Below are 20,733 nucleotides of genomic sequence, written 5' to 3' on the forward strand. Positions count from 1 at the left end.
ATTGAAACAAGCGGAGGGATTTAACATATTGTAAGATGTTACAATGTGAACATAAAACATACCCCAGGTAAGGGTTATAGGGCTAAACTAATACAAAGGACAACACACTGGATGATAGACTTTGTAGTCACTCGCCAAACCAAATATTTTCCTGGTCTCACATAAAGCACTATTTAACCATTTTTTACCCCAATTTTTGCCAGTTATGGAAAATAGACCAGTTTTAAAGCAACATTTCCCCATGTTGGGTTAGAGTTACTAACTTACTACTACTTATTAATGTTGATTTTTAGCATTAAGTTAATCTCTGATATGGAAGCCTGTAGGGGACTATATTAAAATGATAATGTAAACTTAAAAATGAAAATGTAATTCCAGAGTAGAATTATTTGAGTAATTATTAAAATAAAAATGCAATAATTCCATTTGTATTTTTATTTTCACATTTCACATTTGCATTCACATTTTCACATTCCACAACCATATTAACATTTAATTTCGAAGTACTGCCCCACTGTGCAGTGGACAATATTCGAACGTTAATTCAAATTTGAAAATTTAAATCCAATATAAACAATGTAATCTAATTTATTTATTGATATCCAAGCATTATTCAAGACTCAATTGAAATGAAGATGCAATTTTCTAACAATCTGAAAATGGAAATGAAAACAGGATTCAACATTTCATTTTCAAAGACTTAACCTCGTGTACAATAAGCAAAACATCGCCCCCAGCCTTTAACCTAAGTAAAGTATGTACCTAAATGTTTTTAAATATGTAATTAACACATTGAAATAACAGAAATATTAAATCTATAACCTTAAACCTTTGACATGATTAAAGTTTGGCTGGGCACAGCGGTTCTGAAAAACATCTGTCTCTGTTGGGGTTGGAGTGGAGTATCTTCCCTTGCAAACAATCTTTGTCAAACAGAGACACTGTTTTGCAGAGAGCACACAAACCAGATAATAGACATGTTTATTTTTGGTTTGCCATCAAGGTACTTGCCACCTACTTTTTCATTTTAAGCACCCACTAAAATTGGCAAGCCACTGGCTGAATGTTTTGTACACTGCTCTTTGCAAATTCTAATTATTGTTGGAGATGAGTAAATCTGTGCATTTTGCCAGCCTCAGTGACTGAGTTCACTGAAGCTGGCAAAATACAACAGGTGCATGTAAAATGGCTTTCACACTCACATTTTACACAGTCTAATTTTCACTCTTATGTGCAAAGTTCTACACTGTAGAGGCAGAATGTAACAGAACAGGAAGGCTCTAATATAATGTGTTAAAAGTGAACTTTAAAAGCGTTGGGAAGCAGAGCTTTTTGATCAGCACCATAGCTGTTTCCACCTGTTTCATATTTCCATATAAATGCATATGCAACAGTGGTTATTTGCTTTTTTCCAGATAAAACGGAGTAATTCTGTCTTGTAGACCCCCCTCCAAAAAAGGAGTTGAAAATCTATGAATTTGCCTGGTGGTACTTCATCCAAAACTACAAGGCAATGCCACTTGAATACATCTGCTGTGTCTTGCTAAACTTGCACTTCAAACAAGTCTGGCTCTGAAATGGGACAGGGGTGTGCATCTGGGTTCAACTGCCTTAATTTGAATTTGTCCAGAGGGCTGTTCAAGCTAAACAAGAGTGTTTAAAAGAGCTTTAAACATTTGAACATAACACATCTTAACACTAACTGACCCGGTCTGGATTGGTCCAGTCACTCATGATGCCAGCACACCATCATTTATTTGTCATGAACCAACATTTCTCCTTTCCGCACCAAATGCACATTAATGCATGTACAGTGGACAGTCTGTACAAACAGCATCCTAACATCCTAACACCAATCAGCATAACACCAATGTACTGCTGCCTTTGAACAGAGAGAACAATCATCCTTCTCACCGGGGCTCATCTCACTGAGCAGTGATGTTGGTGGCTGAGTGGGAGACAGACATCAACCGAATGAAGTGATCATAACAACGATGAGCCACATCACGGCAGCATTTAAAAATCTCTTCATCTTTAAACTGCCAGGTTTAACTCACATCAACACAGAGAAACAAGACTTTCCCCACAGCTCAGTTCAAACACTGCCCAGAAACATTCACTGTGAAATATATTAGCAGAATTATGCAGATTCGGGAGGAATGCTGCAGGCTACATCACTCGTACTAATGGCTTCAGGAGGAGATATGTATCAAAATATCTACTAATCCACCAGCACTAAGTAAATGATTTGAATATATTACATCTAAGTAGAAAATATCAACACATGTCCACAGAAAAAAAGGTCATTTGTTTCTGTCATTCAAGCAAAATACACAAAAATATTCAAATCATCCAGGCAGCTTAGTAAAATTAATTTCTTTCAAAAAAGAGGCATTAAATATAATGGGACCCTGGGGACTCATAAAATGGGAAAAAAAAACCCAGCAACAATTCAGCTGAGAGAGTTATAATGCAGACACAAATTATATAATTAATATAATATTACAGTATTATATAATTCAAGCACATTACTTTTCCTGCACAGTCCCTTACTCAATGTGTGTTGTTTGCTTTACTGTAACAGAAGAACTGTTGTGATCTGCCACCACAGACTGTATTAGAGATGGGCGTAGGTTTCTGCAGAGCACCTTTAAAGCTCAGAGTGGGCTGCTCCACCGTCGCCATCTTTACAGTGCTTGACTTTGCCTAACTCGGGCTCTGGCTAATCCAAAAATGAACAAAGAGGTTTAATTTTTCAGCCCCAGAGGTTGGTGCTTATCTGCCACCTCTACAGCTGAGGTTACACAAAAATGGTGCTCATGGTTAAAAACAACCAGTGGTAACTGTTGGTGGACAGGATGCAAACCCTGGTTTCCACTGTCAAAATCAGTGTGTATACCTCAACCTCCTACCCAATGTTTGATGGTGGTATAATAACCTTGTCCCACTTCTAATTATCAAAAGAGAAAGCTCATTTAAAGCTAATTAAAACAAACTACCAGTGGTGTCTATTTTTTAAGTTTTCTGAAGTGACATTTTAGAAAGAAAACCTTGCAAAACACATGATATGACAGTTTAAACCACTAGTGGCACTGCAGAGCAATGACAACGACAGCACAGAGGGTGGAGACACAAACGAACCCATAAAAGACAATAAAGACCACGCCCACACGCTTCGATACACCTGTACTACTAAAAAGCAGTTACTTGAAAAATATAATAAAATACTCATTACATATGACTAATATTTAATTACAGTACTTTACTACTTGCTCAACAGTAAAAGTAATTAGTTACATTACTTGTTGGCATTACTTAGTGGAGTTAAACAACTCCAGATCCTGCACAATCACATGTCACATACTCTGTACTTTAACCTGTTTACACATCAAGCCGTTATGGAGCAACATTAGCATTCATTTTGGGTCACGTTTCTGGCCACCTGATGAATGTAAGTCCAATGTTCATTCTCTCTGAACTCTGGTTTTGATGTCGACCAACTCCTGAGGGAAATATCTGGCTCTTTAGCTGCTAAATGCTCCATATGTTCAGCAGCTAGTCGCTAACAGTGTCTGTCTGCCATTTGCAGCTGAGCAGGGACTGCACAGTGGGTTTCTGAGCGTTTTCATTGAGAACAGCTGCCTGCTGCGGCCGAAAATGACACTGTGAAAGTGGTGAGAGTGAACCATAACAGTAAAGTTGTGTCTGAGCAGCTGAACAATGAGCTGAAACTCAAAGCTCTGTAAAGCCGAGGAGAGCTGTTCCGGGTGATCATTTTCTACACTACACGTGACCCCTTTCACATTGTCATTCGGTTGTGTTATTACAAAAGGTTGATTATATCTGCTTTAACACGTAGTAATAAAAGACAAGAAACTATGGTTTAAACATGCAGCCAAGCCGCACTTTAGATGTACTTCCTGACCGTCAACAGCTAGCCTAACGTTAGCCGTGGTGACTGAACAGAGCACCTCACAAGGCCCACTGGGTCCACACACCCTCCAACTCCAACTAAACAAATCCAGGTGATCTCTGAGTGTAGACTTGCTGGTGGCTAGCTAACAGACTGGTTACAACTTCTTAAAGACAACTGTGGCGTTAGTTAAAAGCATATTTCTCCTCTTTTCAGAGACTAACCGCCTCCCAACATCTTTAGCCCCTTCACCAAGCTAATGTATCTCACACCAGTTGGCACACCGAGACCAAAACTCATATGAAAACCTCCATCAATCCACCAAAGTAACTCAACGTTACTGAGATTTGTAAAATTTCAATACCTTACACTACTTTTTACAGAAAAAAAGTGATCACATTATTGTCAACATCACTGAAGAGACATTACAACCTCTACATTTACACTGATGCTGCAGTAACATCTGAGTTTTAGAAAAGCTCCACAGGACATAGTGGAGAGTGGAGCTCTGGCTTTATCTGATTTGTGTGTGTGTGTGTGTGTGTGTGTGTGTGCGTGCGCGTATGTGTGTGTGTACTTGTACTTGCTACATAGTAAGGACCAAAAAAAGTATTTTACTAACAGAGTGAGGACATTTTGGGAACGTGAGGACATTTTGGCCGGTCCTCACTTTTTGAGACACCTTCAAATCACATTTTGAGGGTTAAGACTTGGTTTTAGAGTTATGGTTAGAATTAGGTTTAGGTTAAGGTCAGGGTCAGGGTTAGGGTTAGGCATTCAGTTGTGATGGTTAAGGTTAGGGTAAGGGGCTAGGGAATGCATTATGTCAATGAGTGTCCTCACAAAGATGGAAGTACAAGTCTGTGTGTGTGTGTGTGTGTGTGTGTGTGTGTGTGTGTGTGTGTGTGTGTGTGTGTGTGCAGCCTCTTCACACCTTCTCTAAACCACAACAGGAGCTGCATTTGCAGCATCTACTTAGTTTCACTTTACAGCCATCCTCCCCAAGGAGACTTTACAAGATAAGTGCTCTTTAAAAAACTTCTCTGCAGCTAATGTGATGTTCTCCATCTTCTGCTGCCTCTCGCTCACTCACAGCTCAGCTTTCCTGAGGCGGGAAACACAAAGGCTTCTTAGATTTCCTTCACTAACCAAGAGAAGAGTTTCTATCCTTTCTAAAAGTTGTCCAGATGAGTGTTAACACAAAACTTTTGGCCTGAACTATTGAACCTTCCAAGAGTAGTCGAAGTGAGGGGGGTAGCTGGGGTAAAAAAAAAGCATACAGACCCCAATTAGTGCACTGGTCAAATATGACAGGATGTGGTGGTGAATCTCCTGTCACAGCTTGTTGGTCACATCCATCTCAGCACAGACTGATCTTTAAAAAACTTTGCAATTTGAAAATCTTGCACTGACCAAGCTGAAGATAGGCTGAAGCCCTTTCAGCTCACATGAATAAAAAAAAAAAAGGAGAAGATCACAACCTTTACACCAGATAACACATAAACCTGATAAACTATCTTCATCACACCAAAGAGACACACCACTGTGTCCTCTGAAACATGCTGGGTGTGGGGTAGCAGACCAGTATTACACACATTTGTCCTCTGCCTGCCTAAAATTTAATCTTTTGCAGGAGCTTGAAGTATTTTATCTCCAAGTTGACAATGCACTGCACAGAAATTCGATTTTTTGTTTCTTGGTACACTGGGTTCAAATTTATCACACCATTGTGGTATGACCAGTCAAGATATGGAAACCTCCTGCTGCTACACACTGCTCCCTGAGGAGGAGCAACATCTGCTCACATATGAGTTGTAATTGTTCTTCATTACTGCGTTCATGATGATACATGACACAGTATACATCCTTACAGGAACATCGTCTCTTTTTCTTGCCTTTGCTACAGGAGGGTTTAGTGTCAGGTACAAAATGTAGTTGGCAGATTCAAGTTCAAGTTTTGTTGTCATGTGTATTTAAAAAGTACAGTTGTACATTCAATGAAATTTATCTGCCCTTAAAACCATATATAAATAAGAATAAGTAGAAAAAAATGACAGTTATGTAATGTGCATGAAAGGAGGGAGGAGCTTGTACTGTGTCGCCATTGGTTGGCACCATGTTTGCACATTATGGTTGAACCCTTTTAAAGATGACCTCTCTAATCACTGCACTCGTGTCCCATTAACTAATGTACTGAAATGGGACATAATGTCATCGAAAAATCTAAACATCAGTAGACGAGTAGAAGAGTGATATGACTCACTCTTGAACTACAGGCTGAATTTAAGAGATATACAGTATGACAGTAAGTCTTGATGAAACTTACCGGAGGCAGCATTATTGCAACCTTGCAAGTTGGCCTGACAATTATCTAACCAAGCTACATTTAAAGAGAAACTTTAAAACAGTTTCTGTGTCAGATCTGTGGCATCTCTGTGTATTCAGTACTGTAGCATCCCTGCAGGATGTGATTACAGAGCACATTTCTGACAGACCCTCAGGTACACTTCACTGCACCAAGCCAGATGGCAATAAATATGAGATTTGCTGTTAAGTTAGATTTAACAACCTTGAATGGTCGTTTGCTTACACATAACTGAAGGTTTGTAGACACTTAATTAATGCAAGATTTATGACACTCACGTCACTCACCAGATGGTTTTCCTGTCTGATTTCATTTGATAACAACAGAAAAACAACTTTCTGTTATATCAGGATTTATAAAGTTTTGTATGCAAGATGTCAGCCTTGAAGCACTCGTAGGTGGTGGTGACCAATAGTATGACATGCACATGAAGGTGGCATGAATGCAGAGACCAAATGTAACCTTGACTTTTACAGTTTTTTAGCACAAGAAGTTGACTACAACTTGAAAAAGGAGAAGCCTATTAGCACCTTCAATTTATGCACTCAGGAGAAAGAACAAATATCCTATATCATGACACTTTACTGTAGTCTTTAAAACTTTTATTCAGTCTTTGTTTAAGTGATGAGGTTACACTTTACACATTCGCACATATGCAAGAGTCCATTAGGATCCATGCGATGTAAATTTCATCATTGGAGGGCTGCATACCCACCAGTTTTCTACAACAGTACCAACTGTGCTGGAACTCTACTGGGTTTGAAGAGAGGCTGTGTCAGGTGCTCTTTCACTATCCTCATCTCCACAATTCACCTTAAAATGAGGACAAAGACAATGAAATGTGATGTAATCCTTCTTGCATGTATGTCGTCATTTTGATTTGATTCGTAATGCACGTGTGCAGAATATGTAGATGACAATCTACTGTTCATGTATGGAACATGTCCTCCAAGTGGAATCAAAACAACTATGCGTCCATGGTATCCGAGTGTAAGCGTCCACAAGCAGGTATAACTGAGAACTGACAACCTCAGAAACACAGAGGTTTGGAGGCTGTTCCTTCAAATGTGAAGTATCAGTAGAATCTTTTTTTTTTTTAATATTAATACCAGTGCAGTCTTGCAAAAACCCACGACTTGCAGGTCTCTGCAAACCTAAGAACAGAACATGTGAACGCACCACACACATAAATGCACACACACACTCAAAAGCCAGCAGGGGGTGAAATTGTTGAGGCCGTTGAGAATGTCACTGCAGGGAAACGGACAGGAGGCCGCAGCTAAATCCTCAGAGCAAAACTATTTCCTCATCCCTCCAGCGCCTTCTTTTCTTATACTCCCTGTTCCTTTTTTCACCTCCGTTGACTTGTCAACTCTCCCTAACATCACATTTATGCTTTTCCAGCTTTCCCCTACTTGTCTCCCTTTTCCTGTCCTCATCCTTCTTCCTTCTCTCTCATCTCATATACCTGCTGTCCTCTCTGTTATCCTCCTCCTCCTCATCTGCCTCCTGCTTCCTCTCATGAAGTCAAATCATCACCGAGGTGTGAGGCGGTGCATCCATAAAGCAGATGGTGGCCCGTATACACAAACAGCAAAAAACCAGTGAGGGATAAAATAGGAGAGGCAGTAGAAAATATCACTGCAGTTGTGAGAAACACGGGGGAATACTATGACCAGACAGACTTTATCCTCTCATACCCCTTCACTGCTCTTCCTCCCCTTTGTTCCTTTTCTTATCCACATTCAACCCTCCTCATCCTCACCTGTCTCACCCTCAGCCTCCCTCCTCTTCACCTCTGTTTGACATCAAAGTTCTTGGCTCGGATTTAGGTCTGTCACGTTGTGTTGAAATTCAGCCTTACCCCTCCGTCTTTAATGGCCACTGACTCAGCTCTGTCCTCCTCTCTAATAGAAACTGACCAGCGCTGCTTCTTCTCATCAGCAGTCATTGCAGAATATCAGAGCAGCAGGCAGCAGAGCTGTGGTCACGCAGCACTGACTTCATAAAAAAAATATACACAGCAGTGACAGCAATAAGCAGCGATCAGCATCTATTTTGGTGTGTAACGAGGCCACGTTAGAGCCTGGACTGTGAGGTATGAAGTAATGTAGATGCGCTCATGCTGGAGACAGATATCAGCCAATTAGCCTTGCAAAAATTTTGAATTATGCACACTTCATAAGCACGATATTAAGGGGCCGCTTTCCAGATTTTCAAGGTGACACTTATTCTAATGTGGGGAAGACATATGAAAATGTGACATTAAAATTCCCACAGCAGACCGTGTCTCAAGAGCTCAGTGACACCACCTGTCTCTCTCTGGCTTGATGTAGAGCCTGTACTTCATCATTTTTAGTGTAAGGGTAAAGGCAATGCCAAAATGTCGCAGCAGAGGAATGAATTTGTGTGTGGCTGCTGAGTCTAACTGGAATTCACCTGTAGTTCATAAATAACAAAATATATGAAATTGTCAAAAGAAAAAAAAATCACTGTTCTACTGTACTGTTTTCTAAGCACGTTCATTTTAATATTTATTGATACATGTCAACATATCAATGAGTAGGACCAGAAATTACATGGTCAAGGAGGGGCACATATTGACTAGTTGAATTGGTTTAATTAGTTCAGATTTGTATTAATGGATTTCCATGTCTTTTTTGATTATACAGCAGGTCTAGGTTCTACGTTAACACTGTGAAAGGATCAAAGCCTCAGTCCACAGAGAAATGCACACAGCCTGTATTCAGAAACTGAGCCTTAAAACCAGCTGTCAGGATTTCTGGAACTTTGTGATGTCACAATGAAACAGTCATTGCCCCTCAGCCACGCCCCAAGCCCAGCATCTAAACCCAACATTCAACCTTGCAGGATTTGGTTTCTCTGAGTGTTTACCTGAAATCTGCTTTATTTAATTGGATTACTCAGTAAAGAGTCAGCCAATCAGAAGAGAGGCTCAGAGTGTGTTGTTACTAGAGCTCCAGAGAGAAGCCTGAGAGAGGAGATGTAAAACTACACTGAGATGTTTTTTGGTTCTTAAAACCACAAATATATCTTTTTATGGATATCAACCCTTTAAATAAAACACAGGAGAAGTGTAAAAAATGGGACCTTTAACTAAAACTAGAATCTTTTTTTTTAACTGTAGCTGTCAACATTGTCTGAGGTTTTGCAGAATAGTTCAGAATACATGTCCTTGGCAGGAGGGTTGAAAAACATTGTATATAGTGTTGAGTTATGGAGTCATTGACTTTGTCCATGCCTTCGCTTTCTTTATTTCTAACAGTTGTATAAATTATTCCGGCTTTTCAGCAATGAGAAACTGGTAAATTGCTCACAATTGCGAACAAGTCTGAACTCAGCACTGAGCTAAATCTACTCAAGTGGGAAAACAACCACAGAGGAAAATGGTGGGGAACATGTACCCCTCAACATCAACCCTCAACGTGAGAGTGACTGAGTATCATGACCTCCACAGATCAAGAATTCTAAGCGTCAAGTCATCTGTGATGACGACAGCTCCACTGATAAATTACCTCAGTTTTTTTGGGAGCCAGACTTCTTCTGGGGACGGCCTTGAACAAATACAGTGTCCAGCAGGTCCTAATATCAAATGGATGGACTGCAGTCCCCTGTCAGCTCCTCACTTAACTACCTGTTCCTGGGTTAATAACCCCAGATTCATGGCTGGTGGCTCCACATTGGGTCTGTAACCTTGACTTCATCAGGTCCCATTCATGGCTCCACTTTGCCTGCACACATTTCCATAAATGACACTAAAGAAGAAATATGGAGGGAGATTTACCCTCAGCTATCTTCCTTTTTCCTCATGCCGGCTTACGCTGATGCTGCCCTCTCATGAATCATAAGGGACTGTTTTCGCCAAATATTCACACCAAATAGTTTATATTCCCAGGCTTATGTTCCCCTCAGTGCAAACAACTAGCTCATTGAAAAGTGATACATTCCCATGAGACAGGGCTCATCCAGATCTGAAACAGGCTGCTAGATTTGCACCGTCCTCAGCATTTTCTTTACCAGATTAATCCTGGAAGAGATGAGGGATTCTTCATGAGCTCTGATATTTAATCAAGCACCCCTAATATTCCCCTGGAGTTCCCCCATCTTAAATAACCAACATTGTCTAAAGGCATCCACAAACCTTCAATGGAGGAATAATAACACCCCTGATTTTGTCATTCAGCCTCCAGCATCTCAATAACTCCCTTCAGCATCAAATGTATGAGTAACCCCCCAGTGCTGGCTTTAATTCGATGGAATTAGCAGAGACACTGGATTGAGATAAAGAAATCACAATCACTTGCTTCTTTTGTAGTGTAATCACAGGATGAATGGAGGGCAGGTGACAAAAAAAAAAATCTGACCCTGTCTGAATATGAATAAATTTCTCCTCAACTTTCACAACCGTCTGTTTCACCTGTAAAACATCTGACGCCTTTTCAAACTAAGCAGCTGACTTTGAGGGAGGGCAGGACGCCTTTCTTTCTCTCTCTACAGGCAGACAACAAGCAGACTACTAATAACTAGCTTCAGGTATGAAACTTCGCTGCTTGAGGCCAGACTGGGGCTCAGGGGAACCAGTGAGCCACTGTCATGTAAACACCCAGGGATGAGGGCAAAAATGCAAATCAGCACACACACACACACACACACAGTTGGAGTGGTATTATCTGTCATTAGGCTAGGATTAAAGTCATTTAGTGTTCTTGAGATTATCTGTCATTAGGGTATGATTATAGCACACACTCCAGTGGCTCTAAATCAGCTCAGAGGAGAGATAAAACCCTCAAGGAAGACTGATGAGATTGAGAGAGAGAGGGGGGGGGGGGGGGAGAGCAAGGCAGACTGAATACCTGAAGATGACAGTTGGGAAAGTGAAAGCAACCATCTATCTTCCATCTGCGTGTGATGAGTAATATGATTAATGACTTACTAGACCAAAACCCTTTCATTCCTGCCCCGGCAGAGCCTGCGAGGGAGGATGGCATTATATGAATAAATGATAAACTGTGCGTCATCGTAACTCGACCCGGCTTTGCTCTCAACTTTGCCTACAACCGGCAACCAACATTATTTGGAGATGAGGAGGAGGAGGAATGGCGACTAAAACTGCAATCTACAGCATAGTGTTTTTCATTTATAAGGCTTCATTTACAGTTGCAAAGACATTAACATCTTCGCTTGAGTTCAAAGGGTTGGCTCTAAAAGTTACCAATGCCTCTTTGTAGCTCAGAGTCTCAAAGAACAGGGCTGGACTGTAAAATGATTTTGGTGTAGTGGCTGTGCATCGTATTGTAACTTCCCCATTGATCAAATGACAAAAACTGGCCCATAAAGCATATTACCCATACACAATCATTGGAAAAGGAGTGGATTTAAAGCAGTGAATCATTTTTTCTGAGTATCAAAACCACTCAAAATCATTCTTATTATTATCAGAATTTGATCCATTTGGATCCAAACATTTGGAAAGTCTAGACCAGTGGTTCTGAAGTGGGGTCTGGGAACCCCCTCAAGGACCCCCAAGGGTCCCTAGCAAAAAAGGGAATAATTTCTTTTCGTTACAATTCCATCCATAAGTAACACAATGACAGAGTGTATGAATATCTTGGTCATGGCTTTCAAACACTTTCTGTAATAAAAAATCTTATCAGTCGGGGGACCCTGAGATAAAACCTTATCATGTGGGGCTTCATGGTCTAATTTGTGTCACCTTGATGTGAAAAAGTTTGAGTCTGGTCTAGAGGATCCATGTGTATTCACCAGTCAGCATGACTGGATAAATCACCTTGCTTGTGCTTGTCATTAAGCACTGAATCAAGTGGTGCAAGCCGCACAGATGCTGAGTTACGGTGAGTGAGGAAACACAAATATCAAACCTCTCAGGACGTATTTGAGCTCCTTCAGTTCCCTCTGACAAACAGCCTCCACCAGACCTTGCCCCTGGCACCAGCAGAGTACTGAACCAAATGAGGTGTGGAGAAAAGTCAAAGAGGATCATTAAGTGAATGAAGAACAATATGTGGTTTCTCTGAGAAATAATTGCTTTAAGGACACGTTATTGTGGATTTTTAAATGCCAGATGCCTTTCTTTGTCCAAAATCATTTCCTTTGAGGCAGAAAATTCAGTAATTTTTGTCAGTACTTCTACTTCCAGCTGTTGTCTAACGTAATATGGTCTGTATCATGTTTTCTGTCCATCACTCTTTGTTGTCATGACATCATGATGTTTGTCTGGTCCCTCATCAATTTGCTCTCTGAAATACAATAACTAGCTAACTATAACTATAGCTAAAGATTTTTTGCAGTGCACATAAATAATAGAAATTATTATCATGCAAAGGAAGTTAAAGTTAACTTAACTAAGAATTGTCTTGTACATGTTTTTTTTAATTAAACAGTTTATCTATAGAAATACAATATTTACACTGTATATCACCTACAAATTTGTTTGGCCAGAATTTGCACATGTAGAAGTTATAGTAACATCATATACTGTATATTTTTCTAACTACAGTATGTCCACCTATATTCCCAAATGATACATACTTTGCATTCATTTTGTTATACTTGTATATGCTTTCATGAATTTGATCATAAGTGAATTACCCCTATTGAAAGTTTATTTTAGTTTAATATATTCCCTTTCCAAAGCAGCAGATTAGGATTCTCTTTTTGAATCTTCCCCTAATCTTCCTGAGTAAATACGAACTGAGCAGCTTGAATGTACATTGTATACGTCTGGCCACTACTGCACTTAAATAACCATGAAGACTGCAAATAATTTCTGATTTATAGCTTGGCCTGAAGTCCTCTGCTCCACAGAGACAATCTACTGTATTTAGCAGCAGGTCAGACGTGTCTCTTTTCACTCCAGGCAGCCACATCTACATATTAACTTGACTACATAAACTTTAACCTTGTGTTTGCTTCAAACACCCGGGGCCAATCCATCTTATTTAAACCTTCACTTCACAGCGTAACATACATGCATTTGCATTTATTACACATATATACCTGCTCCCCTACCAGAACTCACATACTATTTTCACATGGTTTAAAAACCACTTTTTTTTTAAATGAAAAAATTGTTGCATTTAAACACGTTCCAGTTAAAATCTCCCCATTTGCCAAAGTGATTTCATAATGACATTGGGATGTTTCAATGTGTAAATTGCCATTGAAGGGGCCACATCACAGCGGGGTTATGTATACGTATGTATATTATGAGATGTTAGCAGTTATATATTATGTTACATACTATACTGTAGATGCTTTATAAAGATGGATGTAGCCTCAGTGACGCCCATAGGTTTCTGAAAAGCGTGTTGTTTCTTAAATAGCGATGATGTGAAGATGATGAAGAAAACTCCGCTGACACCATCTTGCTTGTATATAAAGAGGTTTATTACAAAGAAGTCCAGCATCAAATCAAGCACCCGAGATTGCCTGAGAGAGGAGTCGAAGCCAATATGAATCTCCTCTGAATAACAGCTCCAACTCCCCACTTATATAGGTTGGTTGTTTTCATGAACCTAAAGTAAACATATGATTTCCTATAAAAACAGGAAAAGGGCTTCATCACATAAGATGAGGAAATCATCCATCTCCCAATGGCACCTGGAACTTTTGACCTAAACCTCTTAGCAAAGGTCCTTAAATCTTTTTGACCAGGGGACACCTAGCTAAACATAACAAACCCATAAATTCACATAAACATATAGAACTTCAGATACTACAAGCGCTTTTGGAGCTTATAGTGAGCTGCTCTGCCATCTCCATCTTGGCAGTGCCTGAGGTGGGGGGTGTCTGAAGCCGAGTTTACTGTACATGCCAGTTTAATAACTGCTCCCATTAGCATCGTTAGCACAGCTGGCCATATGGGCATCTTGCTTGAAGGCAAACCCGAGGCTAATCAATTTGCTGGCTAGTTAGCTGATAAACAACCTAAGATAACAAGCCAGGTAAGGTGAGTGCAGACACCAATACCTGCTAATTAGCGCTAACATATAAATAAAATAATACTAGAATTTCACTCACCTCAAAAAACAGGAGCACAGACTTCCTCATGTTCTGTTAGTCAATTAACCACACAGCAAGCAATATTATTTGTCTGATATTTACATGAAAAATCCTCCAAAAGGCTCCAACAGCACAAACACAGGCATATCACTGTACAAATTAAAAGTGGACCTGATGGTGGCGTTAGAGGAAAAGTCAGGCTGTCACCAGACATTAGGATTTATCCTCTGAGGGACATGAATGTCTCTGCAAATGTCCTTGGCATTCAAGTCAATGCTTGTTGAATCTGGACCAAAGTGATGGACCATGGCAATCCCCAGAGCCACGACTAAGTGAAGTGAGGAAAGGAAAATGATAAAAAGGAAAATATGAGGCATAATCGCATAATAATTAATTCAGAGAACTGTACATTAGTTAGCTTGTGCTCTCCATGTGCTACAATCAAAACCATGTTTGAATAATACAGACCTTTGTGTTTTATTATTACTAGCAACAATGGGGAAACCATACCCTGTCAATCAACAATTGAGTTTACTTCAATTATATACATTCATTATCTGTGTTTCCCCCCAAGCTCATTTGCATTTGCATTTCAACTTCATTTTGCATCAGCAAAATTTTAGCCGTGCTGTACATGGCTACATGGATGGTAATACTGGTCAGTCTGCCACTTTGGTCCAGACTGAATTACCTGGATTGCCTTGAAATTAAATGCAGATTTTCACGGTCCCCAGAGGATCAATCCCAACGACTTTAGCAAGCCTAACTTTTCGTCAAGGGCCATTATGACATTAAAATGATGTGGTTTTAAGTGAAATGTCTGTGGACAGCTTGTGGATCAATTTCCATGAAATTTGGTTCAGATAATCATTTTCCCCACAGGATGAATTGCAATAACTTTGGTGATCTGCTGACTTTTTAGCTAGTGCCATCATCGGGTCAAAATTTAAATTTGTCTTATTCTTTAATAATGACCAAATAAGATTATGCAAAACTAACAGCACCCCCATCAGCTTCAGTACTTTGAGTTCATTGCTAATTAGCAAATGTTAGCATCCCAACATGCTAAACTAAGATGGTTAACATAAACATTATACTTGCCAAACATCAGCATGTTAACACACTGTCACTGTCAATCACAGCCTCACAGAGCCACTAACATGGCTGTGCTCTCAATCTTGGTCCAATATAAACATAATTTTCTCCTGCCAACATCGAAGCAACTTAATTAGAGGCACTCTGATTAGCAGAACACTTTGGTCTACAGTGTCCAAGCACCTGAACAACAAGGACAAATTTATTCCACTACCTCAAACAAAGGTGTGGATACATGTACTGTTGGTTGCTCAAGTGCAGCTGTGCATTTTTTTACACAGTTTACAAGATTAGACAGTTTGTGGCAGCCTGCAAACTTCTTCAGCTGCTTTTTTAAATGCTGTATAGTCAAACTCTCTCAGGTTTTTTCCTGTGCAGCGCTAGGAAATAAACCAGCATGTCTCAGCAGACTCATAGAGGTTAAAGCCTCAGTTTACAGGAACAAGACTGGAAAGGAACAGTGCATCCATCGTGAGATACTCCTCTGTTACTCTTACATCTCATCAGTCTGTGATGTTCAAAAAGTGGTAGCAATTTACTGCTTCAGTTTCCAGAATTCCTTTTCCACAACAGCCAGACATCAAGTGATAATGTGTTTCCAATCAAAGCAAAGTGTATGGGCACACAAACAAGTTTAGACCGGCCAACTTGTTTGTGCATCGTATCTAATGATGACAGCTTCATGCTTTATTCAGAGCACAACTTGCCCTTAGGCAACAGTGGATTCTGGTCTTTTTTCTGCTGGAAAAAATGGGTCTCTCTTGCTCTTTGTGATAGATTTCTCACTGTATGATATTTGAGTACAAGTGCAAAATTGTTACTAATGGACTGAAGCCCTTGGTCTTTTATGATGATGTACATCGTGATGTTAGTGTTTATCTTTAAAATTACCAGTTCTGCTCTTATTTTGGTTTCTAGACTTGCTTTCTGCTTTACAGCTAGGTTTGGTCACTTATCTTTAAAGGTCCCATATTTCACACTTTTCATGTGTTTTCTTTGAAGTTTTGATATCCATGAGAAGACATATTTGTGGTTTTATGCACCAAATACCATCTTGATTTTGGTCTTACATCTCCTCTCTTGCTCTGTCTCTTGGCCTCTCTTCTGATTAGCTGATGGTTGTGTGATCTAATAAACACTCAGAGAGACCAAATCCTGCGAGGTTAAATGGTGGGTCCGGGTGGGCGGGGCTTGGGGCATGGCAGAGTGTTGTGACATCACAAAGTTACAGTCCTGACGACTTTTTTTAAGGCTCAGTTTCTGAATACAGGCTGTGTGCATTTCTCTGTGGACTGAGGCTTTGATACTTTCACGGTATTAATATTGAGCCTAGACCTGCTTTATAATCTCCCTTTATAAAATATGGAACCTTAAAAATACAACAACTAAAAATACAACAGGCATGTGGCCAAGTTACCTTTAAAGCTGCACAAATTATTTTTTTTAATATTAAATTAGATTAAATGACCGTGCTTAATGTTAAACGTGTTACTTACTGAGGCAAACCCTCAAAGAATTATCACCATTTTTGTATCTGTACAAAGTGTTTTCGCATCTTAAGCTCATTGATTCGTTTTTTTTATGGTTCATTCTCACCGCTCTCATCTACTGCTATGCTATGCTGTGCTATGCTGCTTTGCTGCTCTTTTCAGCAAAAACAAAAAAGCTAACCCAATTATTCCCCAGATCACCATGAGACACAGCGGCTACTGTCCGTAATGGGGATCAAACCTTTCAATTACATTATGGTCTCTACAAACACTGGGCCGACCTGCCTTCACTAATCTACCTTCATGAAAGAAGCACGCAGTGACTCTGCCATGCTGCTAATATTAAAGAGTGGTTAAACGCACACTGACTGTTCAGCCCTGCAGGTAGCTGTTTCACATGTTGAGTACCTTGAATCTGAACACTTAAACCCCAGCGCCTCACTCCTCTGGCTAACAAGTCATCAGAGCACCATCTGTGGCTGGATATAAAATATGTATTTCGACTTTGTTGTCATTTTGTACCACCTCCATAATGAACAGTGAACTGTCTCCAGGAGGGGGGATGGAGATGTGAAGCCTGAAACCTGCAGCTGGGATCCCATCACCTCTGCAGACTTAACTTATTATGCTGCTGTGGTTTATGGTGCGTGCATGATGAGTGTGCTGCTGGGTCAGGTCGAGCGAGAAAAACAGAGAAACAACAGGAGACTTGGAGAGAGAGAGAGCGGCCAAGGCAAAGAAAGAACCAAAACCAAAGAGGAAACATGAGTCGTGGCAGAAAACACTGATTGTGTCTTGTGCTTGACCAATAGAAAGCTGATACAACAAGCCATTACTAGCCTTTGATTACATATTCAACATTGCATACAGCTACATAAGAACATGCATCAGAATTTTTAATTTCATTGCTCCTTTTACACATTTCCTGTTTACCCTTTGTGAATTTAGTCAATGCACCAGAGACTTTTGTCTGTTGTTGAATAGGTGTGGTTTGATCATTCTGGGTTTCAGTGGAGACCTCTATTTTCCAGTGATGGTCTATATGCTTTTTCAGAGGCTTTTACAACTTGACAGAACTGAAACTGGGAAAAACAAAGTATCAGCACTGGTCTGAGTCCTCAAAAAAAAAAACGTCTTGCTAGTCGAGCAAGTGTCGAAACAGCAGCAGAGACGAGGCAGCGAGAGAATCAGAAAATAACCTGAAGAGGCTGAGAGAAAGAAAAGAGCAGCAGGAGAGGGTATACAGAGAGAGATTTTTTTATTTTTTTTTTGGGGGGGGGCATGAAGGATGGGGGGGAAAGCAAAGAAAGAGTGAGAATCAGGCGACACAGAAGCAGCTCTCTGATTGAGATGCAGCAGGAGGGCAGAGATCCAGGTAGCAGACACGAGGAGGACAGAAGCTAAAAGGAAACAGCAGGAAGAGAAGACAGAGAGAAAAGAGCAACGTGCAGAAAGAGCGAGTCGGGGAGGAGAGGATGGAGAGTGAGCAGCAGATCTGAGTCAGAACCAGCAGGGAGGAGGAGAGGCAGCCGAAGGAGAGACACAGCAGGAGGAAAAGACATTGTGAGGGGAAGCCATCAATGGAGAAACTGTATATGTTATTTTTTTCAGAAAAATAAGAACAGAGGAAGGAGGGCAGAGAAACTACAGATCTGGTCAAAACTGCATACCCCACCCTGCATCGCCTGGTTTCTCCATTCATCTCTCCAGCTGTAGGAGAAGCAACCTTCCGTCTGACAGCCAACTGCCTGTCTTTCCACTAAACAGCAGCAGAACCAGCAGACCTCAGAAATAATTGAGCTCTGACATTTTCATGATGATGTGTGAGAGATGGTCTGTCACACAGAGGACTAGAGGGATGGAGCAGATTAAAACTCAGAGGAAGCTATGAAGGAGAGGACAGGGATGATGATGATGATGATGATGATGCTGGTCACATGGAGGAGGATCTCTGGCTATAAAAAAGGAGGGGAAGCAATTAAAAACACAGACGAGGTTAAATAACATACAGGGGGGAACACAAAGGGAGGATCAGGTGGCAATATCAAGTTGTGGAAGAGGGGAGTAAAACTGTAGATGGATGGAGAACTTTTACAGCCATCTGCTCCCATTACATTCCCATTCCTCTCCTCCCTTCATCGGGCTTCTCTCCCTCTCCTCCTCCTGCCTGCACATCCACAGCTGAGCTAAACAGCCTGTTAATGCTTTCATATACTGGGGCAAAATAACAGTTAAGATGAATTAAAGACCATTTCTCCTCCATCTCTGTCACAGTGGTCAAATAATGAAGCCAGCAACCTCTCAATCCCAAACCCACCTATCCAACCTGCATACAACCCTTTCCTCTCTCTCTCTCTCTCTCTCTCTCTCTCTCTCTCTCTCTCTCACACACACAAACACACACACACACCTTCACACTCTGGCTGCTCTCCGGAGTGTGTGAGCACAAACGTGGCTCAGTCCTAGGATGCTCACCATGCTGCTCTGAGCCTCCAATTAACCAAAAACACAAAGCCACAACGTTGTTTTACGCACACGGTGGGTGAACTGGCCTCTGACACGTTTGGTTGACGACGGATTTTTTTTTTTCTTTGATACAAAGAGTTTGTCCTGGTGCAACAGCATCCTCGACTGTGCAAAGATTCCCGTGAGTGACTGGTCGCTTTAACCCTGGAAGTCAATAAGCAGATAATCAAATGCGACAAAACCGAGTGAATGAAGGGATGTTTGCTCCCTAAGGTCCTGTGAACAGGCCACCTGCTTTCAAATATGTGATGCAGTCATATAGTGATTAGAAAACAACGGACAATGAAACAATCACTATTCACATACAACCACTTAAACTGCTCTTATTTCTCCTTTCCAACCGGGCGCAACCGAGACGCGCTATATCCCGCAGCCTTCACAAGAAAACTAATTGCTGTACTTTATCCAACTCATCACAAGAGGACATAGGACTGCTATTTTCCAGGCAGGGTGACAGAAAGGTGAAGCCCAATTTACAGCCTCCTCTCCGGGTCCGGAGCTGCCCGGACTCGCTCCGTCTCCTCCGTGGGAAAGTAAAAGCGCGCACAGCCTGCTCACCTTCTGCGTCCGTCCCGCAGGAGCTGGAGAGAAGCAGGGCGACCTGAGCGATAATCCCAGCGACTCTGCTTTTAGTCCCCAGATCCATGATGAAGCCGTGTGAGGCTGCCGGAGGAGAGAGACGGCCGACCTCCCCTCTCCAGCTCCAAGAGAGATCTCCTCAAACCCGCGACCGAAGGAGGAGAGAGAGAGGGAGAGAGAGAGAGAGAGAGGGAGAGATGATCGCAGGCTCTCATTCGTGTATCAATTCACACATGCAGAGCAAAGCTCTCCTCTGGAAGGAGTTTTAATCTGGTTGGAACCTCAAGTTGTTTTTCGGGAATGTCTGTAGTTTTAGCCTGGTGTGAATTCAAATCACTAACTTCTCTCTATCCCAACGATCTCCTCTTGTCTGATTAGTGTGGCTGATGGATTTTATATGGATTTTTTTTATATTATAAGATGACAAGCAGGAGGATCAACTTTTTCCTCAGGCTGAAAGAAGTGCTTCAGATCGTTCGCACAGTATCTTGCTTGTTTAACTACAGCTGTAAAAATGATTGTAGTGGCTTACAAAGTCCAACGTTTTCCTAGAAATGTGGTGGACCGGAGCATAGACTGTATTTAGAAGTGAAAAAGTGAACTCCTGGTCTGAAAAGATATTTTACAATACGGAAATGCCTTAAACCTGCATTCTGTTTAATGACCATCAACGGGCAAATTCCAGTAGTTGCAAAAAGAAGTCCGATTGTATTGAAGTCTAT

The 20,733-nt window shown here is 40.9% G+C and overlaps 1 pseudogene; it reads right to left on the reverse strand.

Moving 5' to 3' along the window:
• LOC139629172 (contactin-associated protein-like 4) overlaps positions 1 to 20,213 on the reverse strand; it is a 102,567-nt pseudogene extending 82,354 nt beyond the window's left edge.
• Positions 20,214 to 20,733: the final 520 nt, after the last annotated feature.

The sequence above is a fragment of the Trachinotus anak genome, unplaced genomic scaffold (genome assembly GCF_046630095.1).
Source record: "Trachinotus anak isolate AG129_WGS33_773 ecotype Australia unplaced genomic scaffold, CSIRO_AGI_Tana_v1 ptg000012l, whole genome shotgun sequence".
Lineage (NCBI taxonomy): Eukaryota > Metazoa > Chordata > Actinopteri > Carangiformes > Carangidae > Trachinotus > Trachinotus anak.